The sequence below is a fragment of the Acomys russatus genome, chromosome 24, assembly GCF_903995435.1.
Source record: "Acomys russatus chromosome 24, mAcoRus1.1, whole genome shotgun sequence".
Classification (NCBI taxonomy): domain Eukaryota; kingdom Metazoa; phylum Chordata; class Mammalia; order Rodentia; family Muridae; genus Acomys; species Acomys russatus.
The window spans coordinates 35,174,218-35,193,484 of record NC_067160.1 but is presented as its reverse complement, the minus strand read 5'-3'; positions in this window follow the sequence as shown (position 1 = coordinate 35,193,484).

Sequence of the window (19,267 nt, the reverse complement as noted above, 5' to 3'; positions counted from 1 at the left end):
CCCAAACAAAAAATTATACTCTGGCATATCATCATCAATGCCCTGAGAGCCAAGAATGAGAGACAATCTTTTTAAAAATAGTATTTTAATTAATAAATTCAAACATGAGCACTGCAACCCCTTCCTTCCCCATCAAATTTCTTCTGTTCCTCCTCCAAATTTCATGGTCTCTTTTCAAGTTATTATCTGTATATACATGTACATATACATAAACATATACATATACACATGCACATATATACGTGTATAAACACACTGCTGACTACTTGGGATTGAAGATCCTACGTAGTAAGTCATCCCATGTTATCCCTTTCTCAGCAACCGTTGACTACTTGTAGCTCATGAAGAGGCAAGCTTGAAAGCAGTCAAGAAAAGTGTCACACTGCACAGAGAATAATGACACGATACAACAACAATAATAACAACAACAACAAAAACAAAATACAACCCTCGAAATGATGAAGTGACATGAGAAATACCCTGTCTCTGTCTTGGTGTCTCTGTCTGTCTGTCTGTCTGTCTGTCGTCTGTCTGTTTGTCTGTCTCACCCCCTCTCTTCCCGTGTGTGTGTGTGTGTGTGTGTGTGTAAATATTTTGATCCTGGGAAACCCAGAGGAACTTGCAACATTGAGGTTTATTTTGGCTCATGTACAGGGTCATTTCATCCAGGCAGAGAAGCTGTGATGGAGTTCAAGGTGGCTCAGAACATGAAAGCAAAATCTTGGAGTATGATTTTTTTCAATTCTGGCTTGACGAAGGAATGAAAAGGTGGGCTGCAATCTAGGCAGTTGGCACTTCCAAAGGCCAGTTCCTGGTAGATTCTTTCTTCCCTGTAAGCCCATGTCCCAAAGGTCCATAACCTCCCAGAACAGAGTCACTGATTACAGGCCAACTGTTCAACCACATGAGCCCATGGAGGACAGTTAACATTCAGTACATAGCGTTCATGATAGTCATGTTGTGTATTGTTATACAACCTGAGAAATAAAGCAGTTTAAGAAGAAGGACACAGATTCCCTTTTACTTCTCCTGGGTGTTTAGGGCCAATGGGTTCTTTGGAGGCAATACCAATCTCTGTCAACAGTAAAAGCAGTAAGCAGTCTATCCAAACTGCCATGTTAAAATGTTTCTCTCTGACTATCTCCAAGCGGACACATCATTCATCTCTGGTCTCTCCAAACTGCTACACACCACTACCACACACTACACTTTCTCTTTCCAGGCTTTCCTATTTTATCTTCCTCAGAGTCCTAGAACACTCTGTCCTCCACAAGGCAGGCAGTTATCAGCTGGCAAAGATCACACCCCACAAGAGGCAATTATCAGCTGTGGACATACTAAAAGCACAAACTAAAACCCCACACTTGTGATTAAAACAAAAACATATTTACTTAACATAACTGACTTTACAAAGAACCCAAAACTTCTATTACACAGGAGTCACTTTTTAATGATACTTGTAATTATGTAAACACACACACACACACACACACACACACACACACACACACGTAAAACTGCAGATTGAATATAGATACTTTCTGATAAATCAGATGTAGAAACTCACAGACAAGCTAAAGGAAGTTGTACTCTTCCACTTTCTGTCACTGTGACAAAATAGCCAAGCCAAACAAGTTACAGGAAGAAAGCTTGATTTTGGCTCATGGTTTCAGAGATGTCGATCCATGATAACTCAGCTCTTCTTTTCTGGCTCACAGTGAGGTGGGAAGCACACAATGAGCATAGCAGTTTACCCACGGTGCACAGAAGTATGGGGAAGAGGTTGGGAATAAAATCAATCCTACATTGTCCGAGTGAACTACTTTCTCTAGGTAGGACCTGTCCCCTGCTAGTCCATCCTGTAGTAACTAAACAGGTTAATCCATTAATGAGATTAGAGTGGCACCATCAGCTGTGACCAAGCTTTCAATATGGCAGCACTTGAGGATATTTATTCTTAAAATGCTGATATTGTCAAGAATGAAGGGGTGGTTGCCGAGGGCTGGTAAGAGGGAGAGAAGATTAACAAAGGGTGGTAGGTGGGTGCAGGTTGCAGTTGGGAGGGAGTAATAACTTCAAATATTCTAAGGCAAAACCATTAAATATACTTGGCAACAACTAAGTGTATATTTCCAAATACTCAGTAGTGTTGTGAAATTAGCCCACCAAAGACCACCATGCAAATACTTATAAGCTGAAAAATTTGTATTGCCAGCCAGTGTTTGCTTGGGGAACTTGTTTAAATCATGCAGCGCGGGGCTTTACAGCACTTTGTCGTTTATTCACAAAACCCACATCCTAATTGTCATACTTCAGTTAGCAAGCAGTAGAACTACAGAAGCCAATGAGCATGGTTAGGGCATCCAGGACTTTCCTGGAACTATGGATTAGCATTTTGATGGATGAGGTCTTTGTTTTCATATTGGCAGGTGCTGGGCTTTAAGGTCAGAATGGTGCCTTTAACACAGCATCAGTTGTGCTCAGGTCTGGGGGCCTGCTACAGGAGGGGGGATTTTGGATTATCTGGACAGAATAAAGAGATGAATGTTTGAAACGATGGGCATGGCAATCCCCTTGCCTTGCATGTACTAAGATATTATAACTACTCTATAGATATTTATGATTAGTGTGTGCCAGTTGAAAACCTGCACATAAGGTGGAGACAAAAGAAAACTAGAACTGGGCGTGGTGGTGCATACTTTTAATCCCAACACTTGGGAGGCAAAAGCAGGCAGATCACTGTGAGTTTGAGGCCAACCTGGTCTGCAAAGCGAAGACAGGGCAGCCAAGGATACACAGAGAGACCCCGTCTTGGGAAACAAAACAAAAAACAAAATAAAACAACAACAACAACAAAAAACAAACCAAAAAAAAAAAAAAATCAAGCTGAGAGGAATAAAAGCACAGTCACACAAGAAAAAGTGGAATAAAAGCAGAGTCACACAAGAAATGGAAAATGTGGAAATATGCAGGGAGTATGGTTTCGTCCTTCGAATTTTCTTGAAAGACATCTGACAGTTCAAAAGCGAAGATGACAACAGTTTAAGGTGTGGCGCGTAACGTGTGTAAAAGTGGAAGTTATGACAGCAGTGCTGCACAGGCTGAAGGGGGAAGTCATTGGCATTCCATACTGTGAAGTCTTCCTCTGTGACTGGCAGATGGGAAGAGTGAAAGAGAAAGGAGAAGAACCGTGAGGAGTCGGAGGTGGACTGTGGAGCGACGGAGTCTAGGCGCTAATGAGCACGGAGGTGGAAAGGCCCTGTTCCCAATGCCCTTCCATGATGTGATGTTTCCAAAGCTTTAAAGTTGTCTCTTTCTTGGTACACGTTAGAAGCCACTTTCAAATGCACTAACGAACAGGCTGGGCCTGCTGCCGGGCTGTCACCTCTTTCTCTTGCTGCCTGCAAATCTTCTCTCTCTGGTGTCAGAGAGAAAGAGATCTCCCCCAAACAGACGACTTTGAAGTTTTCTCTCTAGAAAGAAAAGCAAACTAAAAAACAAAACAAAGAAAGGATAGATGGAAAACGGAACAAGAAGCAGTAGCGGAGAGAGGAGAGGGTGACCTTAGGTCTACCTCAGATTTTTATTCCCTTAGGTTTATGAATTAGTAATTATTTCCATGATTGTACAAAGGCTTATTATTATAACCACCGAATGCAGTTAACATCTAAGACTCTTTGGTGCATCCATTTTTTTTCTTAACATTTAATATAAAATCCTAGTACACAGAACCTGACTTCTGTCTGCTCTCTTTACATGCCCAAAATAATTTATCTAGTAATAATGATTTATTCATTTAATAAATATGTATTGAATGCTTTCCACATTCTAGACTGGGCTTGCCAGCGTGGGCCACATAGTAAATCAAAGCCAAAGTCTATGTTTTGGGGAGTTTGTCTTCTACTTAGGGAGCCAGGGAGCAGGCAGACATTGCTAGGAAAAAAAACACAGCAACGAAAGGGAGACACAAGAGCCATATAGGTGTGGGAGTGACAGAAGGGACACATCTTGGGACAAGTCGGCTGCATTCTCTGGTCTCCTAGAAAAGGTGACATTTAATCAGAGACTACTAACTTGGCTTCCTTTGACATCTGCTTCTCCTTGTCTTTATTTTTCTTCCCAGCATTCATGAGTGGGATCTTCTCAGAACAGACACTGGCACAGATTTAGAGGCACTGGGCATGTTAATTATGGAGCAATACACACAAAAGGAAGGAGGAGAAGTCGGGTCAGGCAGAAGAGGAAATGTTAGATGTTGGCTAACCCATGTCTGTAACACAGATCCTTTAAACAAAACAAAACAAAACAAAATGTTTCCACCCAGCTATGGCTTTGTCCACTCATCGGTTTAAACAATCCATGTAGTCCAGTGAGTCACCAAACAAATAGTTAATACACATTAACTATGCGACAAGCACTCAGATAAAGACTAAGTAGGAAGAGGAAGTACCCTGCCCTCTGGGAGCCCCATGTCCAGCACTGGAGAGGTATGGGCGAATAATTGCATCGCAACGTGGGAATTGTATTACATCAGGCTCATGGTGTGCCAGAGGGGATGTTTAAGTGATTTAGCCGGAAGTGTGTTTTGTAGCTGGCTATCCCGGCAGGCTCATTGCTATACAGTCTTCTTCAAAGAGCACACAGTTTCTGGAAGACTAGTGAGCCCTGGGGAGGCAGGAAGTTGATAAACACGCCCTCAGAATCTCCCATGTCTTGGCCATCTCTGGGGACTTCAGCTGAGTAGGTTTCAGAACATCGGACGAGCAATGAATAAATAAAATGTTCTTCCAGGCAAGATCAAGGAGCTGTACTAGTTTTACCCTGACCCCCTCACAGTTCCAGCCGTGGGCGATGCGGGAGGACATAGCTTCCCCACTCCTAAGGCATTTCTCCACAAAGGAGCAATATGCAGACACGTGGAAGGTATTTATGTCACAACCCATTATTTATATATAAAATCTATTTGTATTCCACTAACATCTGCAAGTTCTGGTAAAGAGGACTAAGCAGAGAGCCCTGTCCACCAGAAAAACAAAAGAAATCTCGAAATTCTAAAGAAAAAAGGGCAAAAATAAGGAAAGTGAGCTGGAAATAAACTTGCTGAAGACAACTGCATCGGATCTGCATTTAGAAAAATCCAGATACTGTTTTTTTTTGTTTTTTTTTTTCAGGAAAAATATATACAGCAACATTGTAATTACTGTGACTGTTTTCTATGTGCTTACTTTTTATGAATAGTCTAAATAGGTATGGAAGGACTCTAGAAATATTTAAGAAGAGAAATATTAGTTCTGCTCACATTTTCACAAGATTACTATTATCTTATACTCTTATTTCTGTTAACCTTTTCCTGTGTGTGAGTATGTGTGTTCACATGTGTGGAGACCAGAAGTTTATGAATGGCATTTTTCTGAGTCACTTGCAGCTTATTCTTTGAACAGGCTGTCTGGCTGATCCTGGAACTTGCTGATTTGGCTAGACTGGCTGTCCAGCATCCTCCTGTCTCCACATCTTCAGCCCGGGGAAGCTTCACTCTTCACTCAGCTCTTGATATGGGTTCTGGGTTCTGAACTTGAGTCTTCATACCTGTGTGGCAAGCAGCCGGCCCACCAAGCCTTCCCACTTCATGCTTAACGCGAACATCCTGCCCGTCACATTGTAGTGCTGAGACGAAATGGGTTCTGCTTTTAGAGCAGCGACACCCAAGCAGAAAGGCATCATTTCAGCAGCCAGGAGCTAGAAGGTCCAAATTCAGTGTTAGTATTATTAGCTGTGGGTGCTCCATCCATGGCTAGCCCTTAATTCTGGAGGAGGACACTTAGTTTCAGAGGAGAATAAGATGGCTCCGTTTATCAAGAACAGTTTCACTTATTTAGAGACTTTAACAGGAATATGGGGATTTGGAGGCAGCTTGGGAATGAAATCATGGCCGCTGGGGTTGTCCAGTCCTGCAACCCTTTCCTGGTGTGCCTTACATGTGTCTTCATGAGAACTGCCATTGCACTGTCGTGTCCTGGAAGCTTGGGCCAAATTACCTATTGTTGATGAAATTTATCCTCATTCTAAAGTTCCACATCCATTTTTCAGACAGTACGCGTGATTTCGATGCAAGTGAGATATGGTAAGTGTAAGCAAATGGGCTGGAGTCTTTTTGAGGTGACAATTGAATAAGAAGGGGTTTCCTGGGTCTGCCTGTTAGTCAGGTGAGATCCAGACATGGCTCTGTACCTTTGCGCTTTTCTTAGGGTGCCATGTTTGATGAGAGATCGGGCATGTGAGGACTGCAGAAGAAATCACAAGGCTGAAGGTGGGCTTGGTATGGTGACAGTAGAGTTTGATTACAGACCGTAGACTGAGCCTGTGAAATTCACTCTGAAATGTGTGAAGGAAACCCCCTTTGTGTGCCTGACAGAGAACTGGCTTTTTATGGCTTTGCTTTGATAACTTATTGGCAGTTTATGTCAGGAAAATTGTTTTTCCTGGGAAGTGCTTCAATTTTTCCTTGGTGACACCATTTGTTTGTTTTTACATAAGAAAGAGAGAGAGAGAGAGAGAGAGAGAGAGAGAGAGAGAGAGCCATGAAGAAGATCATCTCAAAGGCAGATTTTAAAAAGAATTTCAGTTCATTTTTAGTTGTTATTGGTAGATGCCACGTGGGAGATGGCAGTTTGCTTGGGAGAGAATGTCCTCTGTTGTCGGGCAGCAATTCCAAGCACACCAGTCTTGCTTAGTAATAAATGGTTATAATTTGATCTGTCTTCTGGGCACATAGTACACTCCTGGAAAGAAAAGTGGCTCTCCAACACATCCTAAAATGACTATAAATTATCATGGAGTTATAATATTAATTAATATAATTATGTTAAAACTGATCATCTTGCTGGATTCCCACTGCCTTCTACACAATGTGGGATTTTCAACATTTCCCAAATTGAGATGATTATGGCATGCAGGGTATTTCCCATCTTAAACAATTTTAGGAATGATGTTTCTGCAGGTGTCATGACAGACTCTGACTCCACGCCAATGCAGGCTCCTTCTACACACGTCCCATGTTGTCCACTGGGCCATCTATCAGAGCTCCTGGCTGGACTTTGTGACACTGCCTTTCCTATTATTTCAGGCATCAAACAGTCATATGCAGAAAACTATCTCTTCACTCCAGCCATCTATTGCAAATGATTTCATTTAGAAGTGAAGATTTAATAATAGAAACTCAATAAGGCCTTAACAATGCTTTTGCAGGCTGGGTGTCAAAGTCTTAGTTTTTGGACTTTTATTGTGATATGAAGAGATAGTGAGATTTGATGATTAGTTTTTCCTCTTTTGGTGGTGAAAAGATTGAACTTGAACAGATTTAATGCTCCCACCAATTCGAGGTGCTTTCTTTTCTTTTCTTTCTCTTCTTTGAGTACTAGAGATAGAAGTCAGCACTTCACACATGCTAAGCAAGCCTCTACCACTGGGCAAAAGCTAGGTTTTAAAGGCATAGTATGCATGTGGTGTCACAAAACAAAACAAAACAAAACACTAACAACAACAACAACAACAACGACAAAAACAAAAAACAAAAGCAAAAAACCTTATCTTGGAACAAGATGTTGAATTTGTGCTCTGAAATACTATCCAGAAATTAATATGATATTTTAATTTCATGCATAGCTGTCTGACTACTTGATAATCTTCTGCAATAGTCTTTCAGGACGTTGAGGCTTTTTTTTTAAAAAATGAGAAACCTAAATTTGCAGGCAAGACACATGGTTCATACTCAGTTATAAGTGGAGTTTAATCATCTAGTACAGGATAAACATACTACAATGCACAGACACAAAGAAGATAAGTAACAAGGAGGATATACAGGAGGATGCTTAAATCTCACTCAGAAAGGGAACTAGAACAGACAGAGGTAATGGTTAAAGAGAGGGAACAAGGTAAGAGAGGGAGCACAGAGAGAAATAAGAGTGGAGATCAGACCTGGGAAGAGCGGGGCAGGAGGACAGAAGGCCTTTAGAGAAAAGAGAAACTGTGGGTGGGGGCATCTCTGTGACAAACTGGAGAGCTAAGTCAGAATAGGCCTCTGGGAGGATATGAGAGGGATGGTAGCTGAGACTCCTAGTAGGAGGGACCACGAGGACTAAAGAGGACACCTTCTAACTAGACGAGACTCCTAGTGGAGGGAGGAGAACACCAGCCCACCCACAAAAATCTTTGTCCACAAGATGTGCAGGGATAAAGATAGAACAGATAGAACAGAGACTGACATAATATACAACCAATGCCTGGCCCAACCTATGATCTACCCCATGGAAGAGAACCAACCCCTGACACTATTAATGACACTCTGCTGTGCTTGCAGACTGGAGCCCAGCAAAGTTGTCCTCTGAGAGGCTCCACTCAGCAGTGGTTCAATACAGATGCTGAGACTCAGAGCCAAATATTGGGTGAAGCATAGGGAGTCTATTGGGAAAGTGGAGGGAAGGACAGAAGGACCTAGAAGTGACAAGAACTCCACAGAAGATCAACAGAGCCAACTAAGCAGAACCCATAGGAGCCTGCTGAGGCCGAAGCACCAACTAAGGACCATGCATGGATTGGACCTAGGCCCCCTATATAGATGTAGCCAATAGGCAGCTCAGGCTTCATGTGGGTCCACTAGTAAGGGGAGCAGGGGCTGTCTCTGACATGGACTCTGTTGCCTGCTTTTTGATCACTTTCCCCTGGTGAGACTGCCTTTTCAGGCCACAGGGGAAGAGGACGAACTCAGTCCTGATACAACCTGATGAGCTGGGGTGAGTGGTTAGGAGGCTTCTCCTTTTCTGAGGAATAAGGAGGAGGCGCAAAGAGGGAAGAAAGGGTAGAACTGGGAGGAGAGGAGGGAGGTGGCTACAACTGGGATGTAAAGTGAATAAATAAATACATTAATAAAAAGAGAACATTATATATTTCACCCTGTACTTAGAAAATGTACAAATATTACTAACTATTCAAAGATTCCATGAGATATGCTCTATAAACTGTGACGTCATCTGAAAATAAGAATTTGAATTACTTCTTTGTAAAAAATTAAAAATGAGACATTTAGATGACATGATGCAGTACTTCACTGACATGATCTGGAGAATGAAACTAGGAGGGAGGTCTTAAAATCCTTGCTCTAGAGTCACCAACGTTGAGAAAGTAAATGCTAGTCACCCAGGAACTCAGCTGACATACTGCAGGCTGGCTTGCACAGCCAACTGGAGCTCTCACTCGTCCTGGGCCTGCTCCACACACCTGGAGAGTGCTGGCTCAAAAGGGACAGTTAGAGTTTGCAATTTGACAGTGGGATAGGTGAGGGCTTACCTTGGCGGTAGCATGGTCACCACCATCACAGTGTGATGTTCGCCTACTGTAGCTTAGTCTCTCAGACACCTGTGATTTCTGAGGCCATCGGGGCACACTCTGGATTGGGGGCTGGAATTATAGCAGGTGTCAAAGCAACAGCTCACCCATCTTCTTTGAACACAAGAGCCTCCATAGGAGGCCCCGTGTTTGGGAATGGGAATCTCTATACCAGGTAGCTAGGATTCTGGGAAAGGCTTTTGTCTGGAAGTGGAGTGAGCATACATCCTAGTTTTCCTAAGACTTATTATAGTTTATCTTATTTGGTAGGTTTTCTTTCTTTGTTTTGTTTTCTTGTTTTTTTCAAGACAGGGTTTCTCTGTGTAGCCTTGTCTGTCCTGGACTTACTTTGTAGACGAGGCTGGCCTCGAACTCACAGAGATCCGCCTGCCTTTGCCTCCCCGAGTGCTGGGATTACAGGCATGCACCACCTTGCTGGCAATAGCTTTAAAAAAAATTTATGTGTATTGTTCTGATGTATTTAATAGTGTCTTCTTTTCCTTTCAAAAATCTCCTGGCTTGACAATATATTTACTCATGTTCCTAAGAAATCACTGAATCATTGAACCACGTTTCTTTCTTCTCTGATGTAAAAGAGCCTCTGCTATGAGGCTTGAAGGTGAGGACAACAGTGTCAAGACTAAGAGGGAATCAGGTTCGAACTAGGTAATTCTGGAGTGATAGTGACTATGGACTGAGTGGTAAAACTGAAGACTGTTTTTGTCACTTAAGGTGCTTTTTGAGGAACATTCTCTCATCTGCAGGGAAGGGTATAGAACCAAAACCAGCAGCAGGACCTTTCCATGAAGTTTCACTCAGCTGAAAAACTTGGCTCTCCCGTCTTCCACCATTGCAATCCAACCATGTGTATAACCCATCAAGTTCCAGAAAGGATTCATGGAGGAAATTGCCCTAAACAGACACCGGAGGAGCCTTTATCGCCCGGAGTGAAATGTGCACTGCGACTCTGGAACGTGATGTCATCTCTCTCCGCCTCCTTTGTCACCTACTAGCTTAGAGGACTCAAAAGGTACATTTACAACTCCCAAAGTGGCTAAGCCCAGAATTTGTTTTCTTTTTGGATCCAGCATGCTGTGTGCTGTTTCAGGGGAAGGCATTTTGTTAAGGAACTCCAGAAGCTGCCTCGGATCCCCTGTAAGCAATGGTGGCATCGAGAACTTATTTGCACTTGGTTATTACTTGAAATCATCTCAGAAAAATGAGTGAAAGACTGAGACTTTTGTACGGCTTTATTGAAATGTGAGTCATTATATGACTAACCTATATCCACCCAAAGCAAACTAAAAGCTTACAAATTGTCTGGGTCTCCTCTACCGTGTAGATAGGCAAGTGTCTGTTATGACTACAATGGAGCCACACTTGTTGAAGGGAAAAGCAAATGCAGGGAGGCAGTAGGTATACACATGGGCTTACTTTGTGCATGGATGTGGCTCAAAGGCATTTCTTTTATACTCCCTTCATTTAGATGATGATGTGGTTCTGGGTGTGTGGGCTGTTGGGATGAAGTTGGATACTTGCAGGATGATTTCCTTTTTCCCATCATTATAAGCTTTGCTCTTAAAAAGATTTGTATGTGTGTGTGTATATATATATATATATATATATATATATATATATATATATATATACATATATATATGTATATATATATATAAATAAAATTATGTGTATGTGTGTGTCTCAGTGTGGGTATGTGTCATAAGTATAGGTGCTTATAGAGGCCAGAAGAGGACAGCAGACAGGGAAACTGGTTGTGAGCCACCTGACATCAGTGCTGGGAACTGAATTCAAGTCCTCTGCAAGATGTGTTCTTAACCACCAAGCCATCTCTTGAGGGCCTCTATTTTCGCTCTTGAAGAAGGTGATGCTGGTCCTCTTCTCATTCCCAGAAGCCAGCTGAAACCTCTGCACTTGTGGTCACTTGAAGCTTGAAGCACTAATCCTTGAGCCACTGATTTGTCTCAAGAAACCTTTGTCTACCTGTAGCATCCCGTGCAGTGAAAGCTCCTCTCCAGCACCTCTGCACTCTCATGGGCCTGGTGGCTTTCTTGAGTTTACCTTTGTAGCAGAAGGCTGGGCATGTGGTTGATGGCTCTAGCAAGACCACAAGGAGTGAAGAAAATCTTTAACACGCGACACTCTCACTTGGAGCTTATGAAAGTGCAAACTTCATCGCATATTTTAGTAAAAACGGCATTGCTTTTCGTACATCCAAATGGCAGTGCCATCTAAACCTGGCAGCTCATTTCTGTTTTGATCTTTTTTTTTTTTTTTTTTTTTTTTTTTAACATTGTGGATGACATATTCTTACTAATTCCCCTTTTCTTTTGAATTACCTGCTCTACTCTTCTCATTTTCTGTCTGATTCTGCTTCCTCTTTTTAGCTTAAATTTCTGTCAGGATATATGTTTTTCATTTTAGTTTGAATTTAGTGTGTAATCTGCATATGTACTTGAGAACAAGGTAGCAACTCATACTGACTGTTGGGAGCACAGCATCAGTACCATCTCACTTCCACATCAATATCTGGAGTAAACAAGATATTCTGATAGCCCTGCCTAATCAATCAATCAATCAATCAATCAATTCCCTTATTTGTGCAGTCATTTTACAGATAACCAAGGAGAAGTTATCATTCTGGGCGCTGATCTGGGAGCTGAGGGTACAGCTGCTGTAAGAAAGCACCCCCTTGTCTTGATTACTTATCTACTGTGATAAAACCCCCAACCAATAGCACTTTGAGGAGGAAAAGGTTGGTTTAAGTTAACAGTTGCACTTCACAGTCCACCACTGAGGGAAGTCAGGGCAGGAGCCTGGCGACAGGAGCTGATGCAGAAGCCACGGAGAAACACTGCTTACCGGCTTGCTCCTCATGCCTTGCTCAGACTGCTTTGTTATAGAACCCAGGGCCACAAGTCCAAGGGTGGTAATGCCCACAGTGGGCTGGGCCCACCCACATCAATAACCAATCAAAAAAATATTACCCCAGGCTTGCTCACAGGCCAGGCCTATCTGGTGGGGAAATTTTCTCAGTTAAGATTCCTTCTTCTGAAATGACTCTATCTTGTGTGAGGTTGACATTAAGAGCCAGCTCACCTCCCCTGTGTGGAGCTTCCATTTTGATAGGGAAAATCCCTGATGAACAGGTAAACGATACAGGCTCATTTCAGACACACACACACACACACACACACACACACACACACACACACACACACACACCAGAGTCAAAGGATGTGCTTTTGAAACATGCCATTAGTGAGGACATTCGCTTATTCTTCTGGGCCGCAGGCCCAGGACATCCCATTTTCTCTCCAGGCCTCTTTTAAAGGGTTTTTCACTGTCTTACTCAGGTGGGCACTGACCTCACTCTGTAGATCAGCCAGACTCTGAGCTTGCTGTCTGCCTTCCACAATCTTCCATGTAGCTCATGACAGGCCTGACAGGCCACCAGGCCCAGCAAGGAGGGCATTTTAGATACCAGCCATGCAGCCCCGACGAAGGAGCGTGTTGTACTTCTGTGTCCCTTACATCCTTTCACAGTTTTCTTGCCTTCCCTCGCCTTCATCCTTTCATCCTTCCTGATGCAGCTGCGGTTGGGTTAGATGAGACAGGGGCTGTGATCCTATGGAGGGGTTCTTTTTTCATTTTTTTGGTGACCAAGTCTATTCCTGGTGGGGATTTTATTATCACTTTCAAGGTACTAGACCAACCTTGGCAAGGCTAGCCTAGACTTGCAATGAAAAAAAAAAAAGTCTTTAGATCCCATCACTCTTCTTCTTCACTGCCCATTTTACAGATGTGGCTGAGGTCTGCACTGAGCGTTGCATCTCCTCAGACCTTTTGCATTAACAGGCTCCATCAAGGGGCCTTTCCTTGCAAGGCCTGTGTGTATACTAGCTTATCTCCATTTCTGACTAGATGTATAATTAATTTTGAAGTGCCTGACTTGATTTGGGCACAGAGCTAATGACACTGAGCATAAACATGCTTCTGGAAGGAAACTCATGCTCTCCAGCACTTAACAATCAGCTTTCCTTTTGTAGCCCAAAAGTGCAAAACCTCTTCTTGCCTTTAGTTGTGCCTGTTTATTGCTGTGGTGCTGTGGATTGAGCCCAGGGCTTTGCACACTCTAGCCAAAATAGCCTGCCTCAGAGCTGCAGCCCCAGCCCCCTGTCTGTGCTCTGCACTCTTAAAGAAAACCATTCAGAGTGATTCTAACTCATCTTACCTATTAAGGGAAAATTTCCAGTGTCTTGTACTTTATATATTTTTATGTATCTGCATGATGTTTTCAGTGATACCTTGGCCCTTAACTTTTTCTCTGAAAGTTTAAGTTGGACGTTGCTGAGACTTCTGTAGACCAGTATCTGCCACTTACCATGGTCTTTGAAAGGTAAAGCACAATCCACATTATTAGCATTAAGTAAGCGGCTGAATGCTAACCGCGTTGTCTCCTTCCTTAAGACTATAAGATAACAGAACAATAAGTGAGAACACCAAATACCCCAGCCTGTGTGTTGATTTACCAGCAACATTTTCAGGATCATGTGTGCCCATAGCAGCAAAGCAGAAACAAAACAAGATTCCTTCTATGCTTTTCTTTGGGTATTTTTTCCAACTGCTTTTATAATCATCCCTATTTACAGTTGAACATTGACCACCAACTGCTGATTATACAGGAGCAGATAACTAAAGAGTGTTCTTAACCCAACACGGGTATAAATTTAACTTTAACATGGACTTTGGTGTTTTCATTTTAACAAGGAATAATGAAGAGTAATTCTGTTTTCCCCAAGCCTGCGTTGTCTAATGCAACACTGTAGGAAGCTAAGCTGAGGAGGGCAGTGATGTGGGAAGAGGGAATGTCAGGAGACAGGCATGTCTGCACTCACGTCAACACTCTTCCACTTGAGAGACGGGTGACCTCAGGCAAGTTGTTAAACTTGGAATGCTGATAGTATTTATCTCATGGGCCATTTGGAAGGATTAAAAGAGTAAGAACCCACTTATCAGGTGGCTCAGTGCATGCCACTCCCTCAGTGCTGCCTATGATGCTTGTCATTATTGGATAAGTGTCATCACATAGGCACCGGATTTTTGAAAAGCCATAGGCTGAATTACATGCCAAAATATCTTGAAGATAGCTGATTTCCGACTTTGGAAACTGTGTTATCGAGGCTAAGAAATCAGATGGTTGCTGGGGTATATATAAGTATTACATGAACACTTCTCTGGATAATCAAGGCTCACCCTGACGCCACTAGGGAGTCACTGCAGGCTCATTCAGTTTCGCATGTTTTCTGATTATTTTGGAGGCAGCAGCACAGACCAAAGTTCCCACATGTGCAAATAGAACCAGAAACTCTGGAAATCATTACATTACTATCAGTTTATCTTAGAAAGCTTATGTGAGGTTATGTAAGTTCTCAAAAGAGGCAGAGAGGCCTTGGTTTGGCAAACATAAGTAATGTTCCTCACAGCACCTCTGAGACGTGAGCAAACATCCCTGACCCAGACCAGGCAGGCCAGTGATGGCCATTTTCCTTGAAAGCGTTGTTGTACTAGCAGCATCTTCAGGATCACATGTGCCCATAGTGACAAAACAGGAACAAAAAGATTCTTTCTATGGTTTTCTTTGGTTTCTTCCTATGGTTTCTTTGAGGCCATGGGAGGCGGTGCATGAGAAAGTATTGTTTGATGCTATTCCTAGGGAGACATGAACACTGTTCAATCCAAAAAGGGAGCCAACAATCAATCAAAATATGGATGACACCAAAGTCCAACATAGTAAACCGATGAATTTTATGGAAGTTATAAAAGTATGGGTTATTTACAGGAGGAGAAATGACTCAAAGTCACCTACATTATCAAGAGCCCTCCCCAGCATGGGTGACAGTTCATGAAAGCTGGAAACCTGGAGCATACCACACAATCTAAAGATAGACCAACACATTGGAGCATGTGTTTTCTAGATAGTTCAGCTGGTTGGAGCCTTTTCCAGTAAACTCAGAAGGTCTCTTATTATTCTAAGCTATTCTGTTTGTCAGAGAGTCTTCTGGGCAGCGCAGCCTCTATCAGCAGTACTTACTGCTTATAAACCTTAGAAAGGGATGATCTTAGTGAATCTTGTTAGTTTCAATGACTTCCTGAGGCTATTGAGTTGTTTACTTCCTGAGCTTAGCTACATCCTGAGCAGGATGGAATGTTTCACCTCCCCTTAGAATGTCCTGTTGACTTACCTCGCTGTCAACATCTGACATCTTAATGGACTACCCTCTATGATGGAAGGTTTTAACTTTAGAGCAAATGGCTACACACAGAAGAAATGGTCAGTCAGTACAGAGATAGCCTCTCTTACATAAGCACTACCTGAGACCTTAGGAAAGATAATGGGTCTAGCCCAGGTCTTGAGAAATCAACTAAGATGACTAGAAATCCAGAAGGACAGAGATAAATGAAACACCAAGTAAAACACTAGAACTGTTGAATCTGAAAATCTAAGTTTATAGAAAATATAGGCCTTAGTTCAAAAGCCTATGTTCCAAAAAACTGGAAAATCTAAATAAAATGGATGATTTTCTTGATATATTCCATTTATCAAAATTAAAGCAAGATCAGGTTAACAATCTAAATAGTCCTATAACCCCTAAGGAAATAGAAACAGTCATTAAAAGTCTCCCAACAACAACAACAACAACAAAAAGTCCATGGCCACATGGTTTTAGCACAGCATCCTACCAGACTTTCAATGAAAAGCTAATAGCAATACTCCTCAAACTATTCTACAAAACAGAAACTGAAAGAACAGTGCCAAACTCATTTTTTGAAGCTACAGTCACCGTGATACCTAAACCACACAAATATTCAACAAAGAAAGAGGATTTTAGACCACTATCCCTCATAAATATTGATGCAAAAATACTCAATAAAGTACACAGAAATCAAATGAAAGAACACATCAAAAACATCATCCACCATGATCAACTAGGCTTCATCTCAGAGATGCAGGGGTGGTTCAACATACAAAAAATTCCATCAACTTAATCCACTGTATAAACAAACTGAAAGAAAAAACCCACATGATTATCTCATTAGATGCTGAAAAAGCCTTTGACAAAATGTTATAATATATGATTATGCAATGCAACATATCTGGTATATGGATATATCTGGTATTTGGGAAAGGGGAACGGGAGAGAGAGGGCAGGGAGGAACAAAAAGGGGGATGTGCTCATGACCAAGAGAAAGAGAGGTGGGGAGAGGGAGAGAACTGGAGTGGTAAGCAGGTCCCTTTCATCTCATGGTGTACCTGGTGGTAGCAGCAAGTAATGACATAAGATATTACTAGAAACCTAAAGGCAGGCTAGTGGGGTCACCTGTACACTAATATTCCTACCTTTTCGTTTAATTGAAAATGATAAACTGAGGAAGGTGTGGTGAGGCAGGAATTATCATGTTGTCTTCAGAAAGACTGCTTCCAGCTGATTTGGTGGCAATGACATCTTTGGGGACCCTAAAAGAATTGGGATGCTGGCGAAGTCCCAGGAGAGCTGGCTATTTCATTGCATCCAGGATCTGTGAGAACATCCATGCCTAGGAAGGAAAGTGCAGCCCAGGCCAAAGCAGTCTACAAGGTTAGTCAGAGCACCTGTGGGTAGCTGCTCTGGCACTGTCTTGGATGTAGAAACACCTGGACTTGACAGGATACTGACATATACAGTTATGTAGGCTAGGGAGAAAATTCTTTTTAGGTGTACATTTGAAACTTTTGGTCCCATAGTTTTGGTAATGGAGGGGAGGGAAGTCCCACAATAGAAAAAGGGGAATGAATCCCACCTGGTGAAACTTAGGCTGTTGGTTGGTTTTCAGTACTTATCTGGAGTCCATTTGATCCATGAGAGGAGGATCTGAGTGGATTTCCTGTACCTTAGAAGAATCCCTTTTAAGTTTGCAAAGGAGATAAGTTTTACACATGTTAGCATCACCATTGTTTGCAACCTGCAGTGCAATACACATTGTAGAAAAAGGCAGTAGACACACATCTTTGTGTCCTAGCATAGCAGAGGCCTAAGAAGTGACTTTGCCTAACAGCATGAACACGCTTTGAAATGAGCTCAGGGAAGGCAGAAGCCTCCTGGGAAGCAGCAGGGGCAAAAGTTCACCTGATCCTGATTTTCAGTATGACTACACATCATGAAAGAGGGACTTCTCCCCTCTATTCAGAAGACTGGATGTATATAAGTCTAGAACCATGAGAAACAACTTTTAAGTCTATACTTAAAAGACAAAGCAAAGGAAATTTAAAATCTTGAGCTTGGAACTATGATAGTGGATCATATTGTAGGATGTTTTACCAGAGTTAGATTAATACATCAGAGCTCCACTGATTAATGTCAAAGCTTTGAACAACCTTAATACAACAGTAGCATAGCAACAGGAAGGTGATTTGTTAATCTTAAAATACCTTAGACCATAAAATACTTCCTTAGGTCCTCATAACTTAAGCTTTCATGTCCTTAAGCCTTACATAAGCCTTACATCTTTCTTCCTATCCAATTATTTACCAGGGAACACAGGTGAAACTGCTGGGAGCACTCACTGTTCTTTAGTTAAAGGAATAGTAAAAAGTCACATCTGAGACCTGTTTTTTGAGTCTGGTAAGAAGGTAGACTGTGTCTAGAGCTAGTGGTAGCATCTCAGGAGAATGAGGCTTAAGGCCTGATTTATATATATCTATATATATGAACAGGACTGAGAAGACACCTGAAGCCTGCTTATCTTTTAACATGAGGTCTGTGAACCAGGTAAACCTCTTTGCCTTGTAAAAATAAGAGATATAGTAGTTAGTAGTTTTAACTAGCTAATGAATTGACCAAAGAACTAACATGGTCGTAGATTACCTTGTGATAAGGAGCTGATTGCCTTTTCCCTAGCTGTCCAGCTACCATTAGCTTAGCCATCAATGTGATCAGAGACCTGAGAAGGATACATTTCAATCTAAATGGCCTCAACCAAAATGACACAGACTAGTCTGTAGTTCACTACCTAGACAGTTGACCCATGTTCCTGGGGTCACCATGGACCCAACTCTGGCCATCAGGCACAGAAGATGAGAGGAGAGGACGAACATAAGAGAGACTGATCTGGCCACATCTTCAGCAACACAAGATAATAACTCTGGGTGTCCAGTTTTTCCACAGCTCAGGCTGCCCAGTGGTTAGTGTACCACAACTCTCTGTTGTTGTGCACATATCTTCTCAGAGACTTTGGGGAATTAATGTTAGGATTTGGGAATCCGTATCTGTCATAATAAGTTTAAACATATTAAGTGCCATATTCAGCAAGTCTCTGATGGGCTTGAGGGCTAGCATGTCTGAGTTAACCTTAGTTATCAGCTCTAGCCAATGTCTTACAAACATTAAACATAATGCTATGATCTATAATTATGTCATATTATGCAGATAAGCGTCTGAGGACCATTTCTATCTCAAGGAGATCTAAATAGACCAACTTTTCTTCTTTCAAGTTACTTTCTGTTTAACTTTGGAAACATGTACAGAAGGATAAATAAATCACATTGGCTCTTAGCATGACCACAAATGTATTTCTGGACACATTAAAGGATTTGATAATTTAATGATGACTGACTATTAACTTGCCCTTAATTATCATTAAAGACTGGGACTTTAGGTCTCATCCCTGTTAGGTTAGAGCCTTAAAAACCATAAATATTCCACAAAGAGACTAGGAACTTTTTTGACCTTTTTATGGTGTATCACTATAAAGCATAACAGTTTCCTGTGCGATTTTATTTATAACTAGTCTATAACTTACAAAAATATAAAGCTATATCATTGATTAG